Source organism: Tamandua tetradactyla, chromosome 3 (genome assembly GCF_023851605.1).
Source record: "Tamandua tetradactyla isolate mTamTet1 chromosome 3, mTamTet1.pri, whole genome shotgun sequence".
Lineage (NCBI taxonomy): Eukaryota > Metazoa > Chordata > Mammalia > Pilosa > Myrmecophagidae > Tamandua > Tamandua tetradactyla.
In genome coordinates this window covers 29,915,351-29,927,526 of record NC_135329.1, presented here as the reverse complement: position 1 = coordinate 29,927,526, position 12,176 = coordinate 29,915,351, and the positions used below count along the sequence as shown (strand labels likewise).

Sequence of the window (12,176 nt, the reverse complement as noted above, 5' to 3'; positions counted from 1 at the left end):
TGCTTGCTATCTACTGTACAAAGTTATCTTACTTTACATGTCCTTCAACTGCTATGCTTCAAAGCCTGTCATCTAGTTCTAATGGGAGCTGGTGATTATTAATGACTTAATATATTTTGGTTATATCTTTTGGGTGTATTGCCATTAAAAAGGGACCCATGATGGGAATCACTAAAGTATACTAACTGATGATTTTTTTTCTTTGTTTTTAATCTTTTAAAGATTTGTATCTTTTTTACTTACAAATACACATTTCCTTTAAATAGATTTAATATTAGGTGTGGAAAACACAAATATTTCCCAAATAGAAAATATCATGTATAATGAGCAATTCATAATTTCATATTTTGATAGAGAACTAACATTTCTAGATGAAAGTAATTCCCAGAGCCAGGATTAAGAACCATTGAGAATTTCTGCTTAACAAAGATTTAGAATCCTAGACTCCTAGTTTCTTCTGAGACTTACCTTCTTCCTTGGACAGAGCTAAGATGACAACAGTTTGAAATTATGTTCTTATTCTTTATTTTACCTCAAGTCTAGAGGTATATGCATCTAACTACAAAAAGAAATCAGTGTGTTATTTCATAGTATTTTAGGTTTGGAAGGAACAATAAAGATACACAATAACCTTTCTTTTCTAGTGGCAGAGATGTTCCAGAACTAAACTTGCCTGATTTCCTTCTATCTACTGCCTTTTTTATTTCCTAATTAGGATCATGTTCACCTAAAGAATATTTTAGTTTTGCTAATTATAGTCTTTATTACTGCACAATAAAGGGAAACTTGGATTTTATAAGTAAAATCGATTGATATTTATTGGAATGGACATAATAGAGGGTCAGGGATTAAAATATATAATTTATTGTACACACAGAGATCAGAAGTGCTTTTTTGGGCCTTTAAAAGTGGGTGAAGCTGGAGTCATCTTAGAATTGCAGCCTAGAGCTTTTGCAGGTTGTGACTTGGCATTATTACCAAAAGGAGCAATAGGACCATAGGAAATGAGAGTGAATGGATGGAGCTATGTGGTGTGACCCAGAAAAAGGCTGAGAAGGACAGGAACCAACAAGCTTAAGCTCCACATCCTCAGAGTCTTGTCTACCAAACTTCAGTTTTTGAAAGCTTAAACTGAAGGATCCCAAACTAAGAGCAGCTGTGCTGTGAGTGGTTCTGGGAATGTGGCAGCAGAGACTACTGGGAAGCAAGCAGCGTCCTGGAGAGAAAGCCCTGGTGTGGGATGGGTGTGTGTGGGTCTATTGGGACTTGAGAGCTTCACTGGCTTAGACTACAGGAATAGCTATCTTCTGACATGGTGGCAGAGATGGGCACAAGACAAAAGCCCCTAAGCGTGTATCTGAAACTGCGGCAGGTCAGGAGCCCCACCCACATTGTGAAATGACCCCAGGCATCAAATTTTTCATAATTTCTCACACATTCACACATCTGAGGAAACTTAACACAAACCCACAGAACTTTTCACATACATTCCAATCCCACCCCAAAGTTTACATTCCTATACAAGACATAAGGTCTGAACTAAGAGCTTGAAATTACTCCAGCACAAACACCCAAACCAGGTTTCCCAAAGCCCCGCAGAGATTTAAATGAGGAGAGAATAGGAAGTAGACAAAAGAGTTTTAAAGAGCAACCCGGTACTTCAGGGAGAAGCTAAGAAATCATCTGTAAATTTTAGCAGCCTAAGAGTTCTCCTATTTGCACAACTAAGAAAAAGTCTTAGATCCCCGCAAAAGGATGATGCTGAAGAGACCCCTACCTTGCTCCAGGCGCCAGGTGCAAAGGTCTTCAGACTGAGGAGGGAGCAGACCCGAGCAGGGGAGGCAGCCAGTAGAAGGGGCACAGCAGCTGGGCAAATACCCCTGCTGCAAAGGCAGCCCCACCTCGACCCCCGACCCCCGGGCCCCTCCCCGGCCTCCGCCCCCAGCCCCGCCCCCGCACACCTCCAAGTCTTTTTCGCTGCCGCCGCAGCTCAGTTAAACCCCAGCGTGCGGAACCTGATGCATTGTGGGAAATCAGAGCCCAAACCTGAGGCTGCTCTGACCCCTGGTGGGCACAGCTCCAAACCAACTAGGAGCCTTGGATGGATGGCCCTGAGGCCTCTTGCAAAATTTCTACTAGGAGAAAAGTCAGACAATTTCTGACTACTGCAGCGAGCTGGTGTTTTGTTGCCTATCACTCATGTCTCAATGAGATATAAAAATAAACCGGCCTCCCGGCCCATGCACTTCACCCAAAAATTCCTGGCCCATGTACTTCCCCCCAAAACAAACAAACAAGCAAACAAAAAACCAAATGGGCAAAAATTCTACAGATGGTGCTACAACAAAGGGATACTCAAACGGAAAAAGAATGAAATGTGACCCCGCCATACAGCATAAAAAATAAATGAATGGGACGGGCCACAGTAGTTCAGCAGGCAGAATTCTCTCCTACCATGCTGGAGACCCAGGTTCGATTCCTGGTGCCTGCCCATGCGGAAAAAAAAAAGAAGAAAGAAAGAAACCGCGTGTTTTGTAAGTCCCTGAGACCATCTCCCTAATGTTGGCGGTAGAATAAAGTAGATTTTAAATTAATATACATTTACAAAACCAGGGGAAATATTTAAAGATTATAAAATTAAATAACCTCATTAATTTGGAAAAAAACAGCACATTTGGTTGTTTTTTTAATAAATTGAACATTCACCTTTTATCCCCACAGTAATCAAAACAAACATTTTATCATTACTTCCCTTGGTATCTCAAACAGAATTCTAGGAATGTAAGAAAATCTGACTTGGAAATATTGCATAGAAAAAGATCAAATTAACAAATATATTACTTTTTTAGCTGTATTCTTTTAAGTATACATTGACATCTACTTATCTAGTAGCAGCACTACTGGTTTTAAGTTGCTTTTTTATTCCTTCCAGGGGAAATGCAGAATGGCAGTATTATCTTTGGAGTAAATTAAGAAGATAACTAATAAAAGAATAACTTCTATATATAATTTTCAAGGGCAATAAATAGACAAGTATATAATTATGGAAAATTTTGCTTTAGGTTTTGTTGGGTTGTTTTTGTTTTTCTTTTAAATTAAAATATAATGCAGGGCTGGGTGCCGTGGCCCAGCGGTAGAATTCTCACCTGCCATGCCAGAGACCTGGGTTCCATTCCCGGGACCTGCCCACATTAAAAAAAAAAAAAAAGATTATATCTATCTATCTATATATATATATATATGTAGATATATATATGCATTGTCACTACTATCTGTTCTGGGAAAAACAAACCAGAGGTTTGAGTTTTCTTCTTCAACCACTAGAGTGATAGTAATAGTAAACTTGGGTTGAGTTAAACAATGTACGCATATTTTGGGTTATTATCAAGAGACTCATTAAATATTTTGCATCAAAGTATTATTCCCAAAACAGGTTCTCTGGTGATTTATCGTCTAATACAGGAAATTTGAAGATGTAACATTGTATAACATAAACAGACATACTAATATGGAAAGAAAGAAATAAAACCATTTGACCCTGGATATTTCCCTTAGAATAAGTCCTTCCATAAATAAGACTTTATTTTTTATATTTAGACTCATCGTATAAATGGTCTTGGATCATGGAGAAAATTAAGCATATAGATTTAAAAATCCAGGCCACATTTTTTTAGTCTATTGTCACCCTAGACCACAAAAGACATTCTCCAAATGAATGCTCAGAACAGATTAAGATGCCTTAAAATAAACAAATTTACCAAGGCTTAGAACATAAATTACAAAACTATTTGCAGCAGCAATAGTCTTTTCAAAATGACTAAAGCAAACTATTAAATATGAAGCATATCAAAAGGACTATTAAGAATCATTTTTGAAACTAAATGTAGAAATACAGGAAAATGTGCTATCCTCATAATAAAGTTCAATAAATACTTTTGCTGAATCCTATAGACTACAAGATGTTATAGGTTTATTTGATTCCCAAAGTTAAAAATTTGATTGCTTTTACATAAATTCCTTCATATTCTCATCTACTGTCAAAGAGATTTTTATTAAATGCCTTTTCACTGGACTCAGCAAGTGTATCATCTCTCTGATATTTTTCCAGAAATGTTTCATTAGTTTTAATTTAGCAAATAAACATGATTCAAATTCTAAGTTTCAAGATAATTCTAGAAAAAGACAGATATTGAATGATCTCTTTTTCTACATTCTCCTTATTTACAAGGTCTAGCATCCACTGTGGTTTCCTCTCTATATTCATTCACACTACTGTCAATAAAAAGTAACTGTGGTCCAGGTTTATGTTAAAGACGTCAAAATTTCACAACTACAAAGTCACTAACATCTGATTTTAATAATATATAAGTATTAGTGTTATTTAGTTTTTCTATTGGAAAAGATATGCAATTTTTTATTTTTCTATCTAAATTAAATCCAAGCTCCATTATTCATTCATAATATCTAAAATGTACATACCTAACAAAAGGTAAAGCTGTTTAAGGGTTGAACAAGTCCAATATACAATTACAGGTTATTTATTCTGTTATTTTTTTCTCTTGTTTACTGCTTCTTAAATCCCTGGTTTCTCACAGATTCGATCATAATTTAACATTGTAAAAATTAATTTCAGAAACTACTGTACTATTATTTAGATTTCAGGAAGGAATCAGACAAAATCAGTTACCTCCATTTATTGTTAGAACAGAAGATAAAATGACTTATTAACTGGTAATGAGTTATGAATGTCACTATGACACAAAATTTGCTGTGATTTGCTTATTCGGCTACAAGTGCAGTATTCTTTCATGAATGACAGCCCAGCATTTTCACCTTGTAACATGCAATTCCAGCTCTAAAGATCGTATCCTGTGATTTGAAAAAATCTGATTGTAACTAAGTAACAACCTTTCCACTGAAAAAACAAGAACAAAATCTATTGGGAAATCAAGTACAGATGGAATTTATGGGTTTTTCTTCCTTTCCTCCTGTGGTCTTGTTTCTCAAGACATATAGGTGGCTCCAGAAGAATCCAGCACTTATTACAAAATGGTATGCCTTTTTTTTCCTTTTCTTTTTCTTTATCATTTTCTCGTGGCTCCTTTTGATTGTGTTCACTATTCCCAGATTGCCTTTCATTTAATTGAGACCCTTATGCTGTCTGGACTTGCTGAGTCTGTGTAGAAGCAGAAGTTGTAGCCACTGCTGCTTGTTCCTGTTCACACTTAGTTTTTTATTTCTGTTTTATCTTATCTGTCTACAGAATAATCCAATAATATGTAATGGGAACTACAAAACTGTGTGATTCAGAACTATCTTGTGAGTATACATCTTGAGGAAACAGTTCAAGTGGAGTAAAAGCCTGGTTCATTCATCAAAAAAAATTAGAAAGAATACAGAATGACTTAGATGAAAAGCACAAAAATAGTATGTAGCTATTTAAAATAAGAATATGAAAGCTGTCACTCTGAAGAAATCATTCTCTTAAATGTTAAATAAAAAACACAGAACACAAGAAATCACATGGCCCATGATCCAATGATGTGAAAATGCATGTGATGACAAATATAAAAAAAGCTTTGGAGCAATGTAAATAGTTTAATGTGTCTTAAGGGTCCTTATATATTTCTGAAATAACTTATTTAACATTTCAAAGTTGTTGGGACTAATTCTAATTTTGGATGTCATCGAAGTATTTCACTTTCCTCTCACTCTAAGTTACAATAATAAAAAAGCTAACTAAAAAGAAAAAGTTCAGGGGCTTTAGAGAACCATGATAGTTTTGCTTGTCTGCAAACCCTGGTGTGGCACAAAAGGAAAAGTATGTTTATCTGGGGGTAAGAGGTTGGGATTGAAAGTGTAATCTTATGAAAACCAAACCCCTGAATGAAAAGAAATAAAAATTAATAACAATGCATTCAGTCTTAAAGGTATCAAAATCCTAACAGCTTAAACACAGTAAGACCAAACACAACTTTTTCTTTCTGTGCTTTAACACCTTTCAGGCCTTCCCAGTTGTACCTAGGGATGTTAATAAGATAGCTTAGAGGTTATGAAACCTAAAGATCCTTATATGATGCTGATGCATAAGTCTGGGCTTGAATTTATTAACACTGGTCTAGACCAACCCGATAGGGTTCTAACTCGTCACTCTGCGTTCAATATTGTTCTCGAACACTGTATCTCCTACATTGGCTGGAATGATTTTTCTACCAGGCAAACCTGATAGCATATCTGATATACCTGGTCTTCTGTGGGATGGGCTGGGAGAAAGCATGTCCAAGAGTCCGGGAGGAGGGGGCACCTCTTGCATTGGAACCACAGGAACAAGGGTGGAGAGGAAGACTGGTTAAGAATTATAGGAAATAAGATCTCCATCATCGGAAAGCACACATAAATATCCTTTGCTAAACAACTGAAAGCTTTAATTGGAGAAGCTGATATGAGCCCTACCAGCTTGGACAGGATCCTTAGAGGACTGGAATGTCTTCCCGAACTAAGCCAATCTCTCCCAATTAGCCCTACCACATGGGTAGGATGAGAAGGTTTAAAACTTCACTGAGCACTGTTTCCTGAGGAGATGGGGGCCCAGAAGATTTCTAAGAGAAATGAAGCCCTGCCTAACCCTTTGGTATCAATTCTTCTTCTTGTCCAAGCCTGCAAGAACCGGAAGTGCAGTCAGTGTCATACAGACAAATATTTAACAGTCAGCTCTCTGGAAAGAAAAGCTCTGATTTGTTGGGTGTGCAGATTTCTGTGGTTTAAATACTCCCACCATGGCCAATTTTAAGCTATCAATATAAGGTCATTGAACATAGAGTTGGGGCTTCAATATACCAATGAGCCTATGTAATTGGCTTAACAGATTCTCAAAGAGAGGAGGTCAGGGCTGCCAACAGAAGTCCCATCTGGTGGAGTACACCAGCGAAATGCAGAAAGAAGCGGCAGCTCTTAAGGAGTGGAGCCTCACATTGGGCAGTGGTGCTAGAGGGGACACGCGGGCAATGGGATGGCCCAGTGACAACCAGTGTCCACTCACAGCCTCCAGGGGTAATGGGGATAGAGCCTTGGTAAGGAGATCAAACATAACAAGAAGTGCAGTTTTTCAGAGCTAAGAGAGGCCCTCCCAGCCTGGTTAAGAGGAGCAGGATCTGGCACTAGGCTACTTTCATGCAACTTCAGGGCAAAAATGAGACAGATATTTTTTCTAACTGGAGGGAAACACAGCTGTTTCATTGGCCTGATCAGGGACTTTCCCCCGAGAGGGTACTGCTAAGAAGGTAGGCATTTAGGTTAAAGCATCCAGGGCTCAAAATAGATGATTGTTGTCACTAGGTTTAATATCACATAAGCTTTCTTCCCAATTTAGGGACTTGGGATCCAGCTGAGTCTGGTGGAGGGCACATGTAGGCTCCTATTAGTGTAGCTAAAGCTTGTGCTAAAGCAGGTAGCAAAACCAAGAAAAAATGGTAGGTCTGTTATTACTTAAACTGGATTTCAAGGTCCTTATACGATGCTGATGCATGAGTCTGGGCTTGAATTTATTAACACTGGTCTAGACCAACCCGGTAGGGTTCTAACTCGTCACTCTGCATTCAATATTGTTCTGGAACATGTTTCTCCTACATTGGCTGGAATGATTTTTTTTACCAGGCAAACCTCATCATACATCCACCTTGCTTAAAAACTCTTCCCTAGGTTGTGTTCACACTCGTTTGCAGAGCAAACAAGGCTTTTCTGGATTTAACATCTATCCACTCTCCAGCTTTATTTGCTATCTTACCCCTCGAAACTTCACTTAATCTTGGCTACCTTTCCCAAACAATGTTTGCCTTCACATATATTTTTCCCTCTACGTGGTAAGATCCTATTTTCATTGTTGACCTGGTCAACTCCTATTTATCTTCAGAATCCTTTATAAGTAGAAAGTGGGAAAACAAGAGACCAAATCCAAACCTCCTATGCCCAGTGATGTTTCCACTTTGCCACACTGAATTATAAGGCTTTCCTAGATAGGTTGTCTTAATGGCAGTGGGGTTATACTTTCTAATTACAGTGTACAGGGATGATTCAAGGTAGGAACACCTGAAGGGGCTACTTAGGAGGCTCTAATAATCCCAGAATTAGGGATAGGAGCTGGCCCAAGGACAACAAAATTGAGTCTGCATTAGATACTCATAAATGTCCACACAAAGCCATTCACAAATGGTAATAGTGAGCATAGATTGCTGTGGGGTGTGTATTTATGAAATGGTCAACAGAAAAAGAGTGGAAAAGAATGGGAGATAGAGTATGTAGTGGCTTGGAGTTACGTACCCCAGAAAAACATGTTCTTAACGTTAACCCATTCCTGTGGGTGTGAACCCATTGTAAATAAAACTTTTGATGAGATTATTTTAAACTGAGGTGTGACTAACTGAATCAGGATGGGTCAGTTTTATTTATTATTTTTATGGAGGCCTTATAGACAAGGCCACAGGGAGAAGCAAGAAGCTAGAAGTCAATGGAACACAGAAGAGAAAGGAGAAGATGGTGCCATGAGAATTGCTATGTGACAAGAGAAGCCCTTGGTCAAGAATCACGGGCAGCCAGCCCCAGAATGCCACAGTCTTCAGTGAGAAAGCATCACTTTGCTGATGCCTTTATTTTGAACTTCTCCTAGCCTCAAACTATGTGCCAATAAATTCCCATCGTTAAGCCAACCCATTGTATGGTATTTGTTTTAGCATCTGGAAAACTAAACAGATGGTTAAAAGAGAGATTAGAATAAGTGATGATGAAGGGACTAAGGCTGGCTAATTATCATTTGAATACTCAGGAGAACTTTACAGAAGCAACAAAATCACTACAACAATAATAAATGTGGTCCAACAGAGACAAAGTGAAACAATGGGATGTCAGCATGAAAGTTTATGTTTTTACATGAACATAAATAATAGAGTAAGCTGAATAGAAATAAGAATGTTTGATTGAGCACATATTAGATGTTATGATTTAACCTGGATTTGGTCAAACCTTGTTTGCTGTTAATCTGGCCTCCAAAAAATATAGCCATTGAAAGCCTGTTTGATTTTCTCTCCCCTGCTGTAGCTGTAAGACATTCCAGTGTGCAGATTTAAAAATCCCTCTGTGACCCTAGTCATGGACCATCCCCAAGCAAAATGAGGAAATAAGCTACCAGCACCCTCTTTCTGTGTCCTGTTCATTCCGGCACAGTTTGTTAACAAGTATAAATCAGGAATGCTGGAATTTTAGGCAGGAGTGGTGTGATGTGTTAGGTTCAGGTGTCAACTTGGCCAGGTGATGGTGCCCAGTTGTCTGGTCAGGCAAGCACTGGGCTAACCATTGTTGCAAGAAGGTTTTGTGGCTGGTTGATAAACCAGAAGGCTGGCTTATTAAATTATCAGTCAGTTGATTGCAGCTGTGGCTGATTACATATACGATCAATTAAGGATGTGTCTTCGGCAATTGAGGGAATCCAATCAATTGGATTTGATCGAATCAGTTGAAGACTTTTAAGGGAGAAGAGAGAATTGTCATGCTTCTTCAACCGGTAGGACTCTCCTGTGGAGTTTGTCAAGATCCTTCATCAGAGTTGCCAGCCTTGCAGCCTGCCTTATGGACTTGGGACTCTTGCATTCCCACAATTGCATGAGGCACTTAAATAAATCTTTTATTTGCAGAGATCTCCTGATGGTTTTTGCTTCTCTAGAGAACTCTGTTTATTATGAAGGGGAAATAATTTTTTAGGACATGGCCACCTTGATGGTACTCCTCAAATCATACCACAGATACACACCACATACTCAGAGAGGCTAAAAGACCAACCAGACTTTGCTTTGCCAAATCCTCTCAAAACTGAGACACTGTAACAGGAATCAGGTTTGAAAGAATGTCCTGCTTCCTGGAGTTGAGTATAACTAGGCATACTGTGCCACCTTGTTGCAGCTTGTGTAAACAGCATGTGAGATCACAAGAAGGTGTGAGATTGTAAGAGCACAAAAAGGAACCTTGAGGAATAAGCCTGGAAATAAATTTTATCTTCCTCTCAATGTCCTAAATGGAATGAGAGAAACCACAGCAAGTTTTAAAGCAGACCAGGAGGAGCCATTAGGTATTGTGGTTCCTGGGTGGTTCCTGGGAGCGCTAATGCATACCTGGCTCACTCTCCATATCCACGTCCACATTCACTGCTAATTAAATTCACTTAAGGAGGAAAACTCTTAGGCTTCAGGCAATATCAGCCCTGTGCAAAAATCTTGAAAAGCAAGAGATTTGTTTTTTACATCTGACTATCTCTCCTTTTTCTTTCTTTGTGGGGTGTCATCTCCCTGCCTCAGTTGCTCTTTTTTTTTAATTATATTTTTATTGAGAAATCGTCACACACATACAGTGTATATATAGTTTACACTCAATGGCTCACAATATCATCACATAATTGTGTATTCATCACCATGATCATTTTTAGTATATTCACTTCACTCCAGAAAAAGAAATAAGAAAAAAAAAAAAACACCTTATACATCGCATACCTCACCCCTCCCTCTCATTCACCACTAGTATTTCAATCTACCCAATTTATTTTACCCCTTATTCCCCCATTATTTATTTATTTTTATCCGTAGTTACCGACTCTTTTTTGTTCTCTTTGTTTTGTTTTGTTTCTTAGTTACTGACTCTTAATCTCTCTCAACTCTTCCATTTCCCCCACATAAAATCACCTTTTTATTGAAGGGATCTTTTATTCTAATTCATACTAAGATAAAAGCAACTGAGATTAGCCTCTCTCAAAAGTACTTACACTTTACTGGAGAATAATTGCACCAGAGATAGATATGATGTAATACTAAAAAGAAAAATTAATGTGGGATATTTTATAAAATGTAATCTGATAATAGTACATTTTCCCTAATCAAATAATTGGTCAAAAACACTAACAGAGAGGAGATTCACCTTGCTAGATTTTAAAACATGTTATAAATGGATGACCATCAAAAGAGCACAATATGAAATTAATACCCTAAAATAACCTTTTTGCAATGAAGATGGTTTTGACCCAATCATCACACACTAAACTGGTACTGCTTTTCCCCTCTGCCATCAGAATGCTCTTCTGGATCCAAGCAGGCAAACACGACTAAGAGCCCCTGGGTAAAAGGACTTTGCCCTCGCCCTTTGCTGCCAGCAAAGTCTAAAGAAAATGATGATCCTGGAATTCCAAGCCTCTGCTTTCATATCAGAGTCAAGATGACAAGGTCTGGGGTGACAGTGGCAAGTCTCTGCAGCTGTAAGTGAATAGACTCAGTTCTGTATTTAACCCTGTGTCCCCTTTGACATTCTCCTGAGAAACTCATTCTTCAAAACACAAGGATTGAGAAAATGAGAAGTATTTTCTAAAGATAAAAAAAAAAGAGAGAAAACCAAGAATTGTAAGCATAGAAGCCATGAGAGTATCCTTTATACTTCCAAGGGATCTTTTACCCTAGTCAGGCAACAAATCCCTTTGCGCCAGACACTCAAATTATGAGATCATTCTCTTTTGTCACAAAGTGGGTGGAAATCATAGTCTGGCAAAGCATTTCCATTATAGTATGATTTGAAAGTCTTGCTTAGGAAACTTGAAAATTTAACTAAACACACTTAAATGCATTTAGAATCCAGAATATTAGAGCAAGATCAGAGCACAGAAATCATTTATCTTATTATCCCATTTAATATATGAAGAAATCCCAGCCCAGAGAGGTTTAAAGTCTTGCCCAAGGTCACATGGCAAAGAGGTAATATAGGATAATAGAATCAAACAAATCTAAGTTTGACCCCAAACCTGAAGAAATCATTTCACCAATCTGAGCCCCTGTTTCTTTATCTGTAAAGTGGGAATAATAATAATCATTTCACCAGATTGGTGTGAAAATTAAAATATATAACATGAAAGTGCTTGGCATAGTGCCTGTCATCTGCAAGTGTTCAATAACTTTGTTTTTCCTCTCTCTTGGCTCCCAGTATTAGAGCCAGCACTAAATGCTTGCTCTCTGGATTCCCAGTGTGCTGGTTTGAAAGGATTTATGTACCCTAGAAAAGCCACGTTTTAATATTAACCCCATTTTGTAAAGGCAGCTGTTTCTTTTAATCCTTATTCAGCACTGTATGTTTGAATCTGTCATTAGATCATCTCC

At 38.0% G+C, this 12,176-nt stretch overlaps 1 protein-coding gene and 1 long non-coding RNA gene across 10 annotated transcripts in view; one reads left to right on the top strand and one right to left on the bottom strand.

Moving 5' to 3' along the window:
- LOC143677205 (uncharacterized) overlaps positions 1 to 12,176 on the top strand; it is a 95,858-nt gene that overhangs the window by 11,555 nt on the left and 72,127 nt on the right. The window contains exon 4 of one of the 4 annotated variants that reach the window (XR_013172434.1): positions 5,264 to 5,519. The exons of 1 other annotated variant lie outside the window; for it this stretch is intronic. This is a non-coding gene — a long non-coding RNA (uncharacterized LOC143677205). Of the gene's footprint in view, positions 1 to 2,932; positions 3,095 to 5,263; positions 5,520 to 12,176 lie in introns of those variants that run through there. 2 more of the 4 variants (XR_013172435.1, XR_013172436.1) reach the window with 2 other exon arrangements.
- Positions 1 to 12,176, bottom strand: part of EXTL3 (exostosin like glycosyltransferase 3) — a 279,381-nt gene that overhangs the window by 250,836 nt on the left and 16,369 nt on the right. For 3 of the 6 annotated variants that reach the window (XM_077152897.1, XM_077152901.1, XM_077152902.1), the window contains exon 1: positions 1,778 to 1,902. The exons of the other annotated variants lie outside the window; for them this stretch is intronic. The gene's annotated coding sequence lies outside the window, so the exon portion shown is untranslated. Of the gene's footprint in view, positions 1 to 1,777; positions 1,903 to 12,176 lie in introns of those variants that run through there. 6 annotated transcript variants of the gene reach the window in all.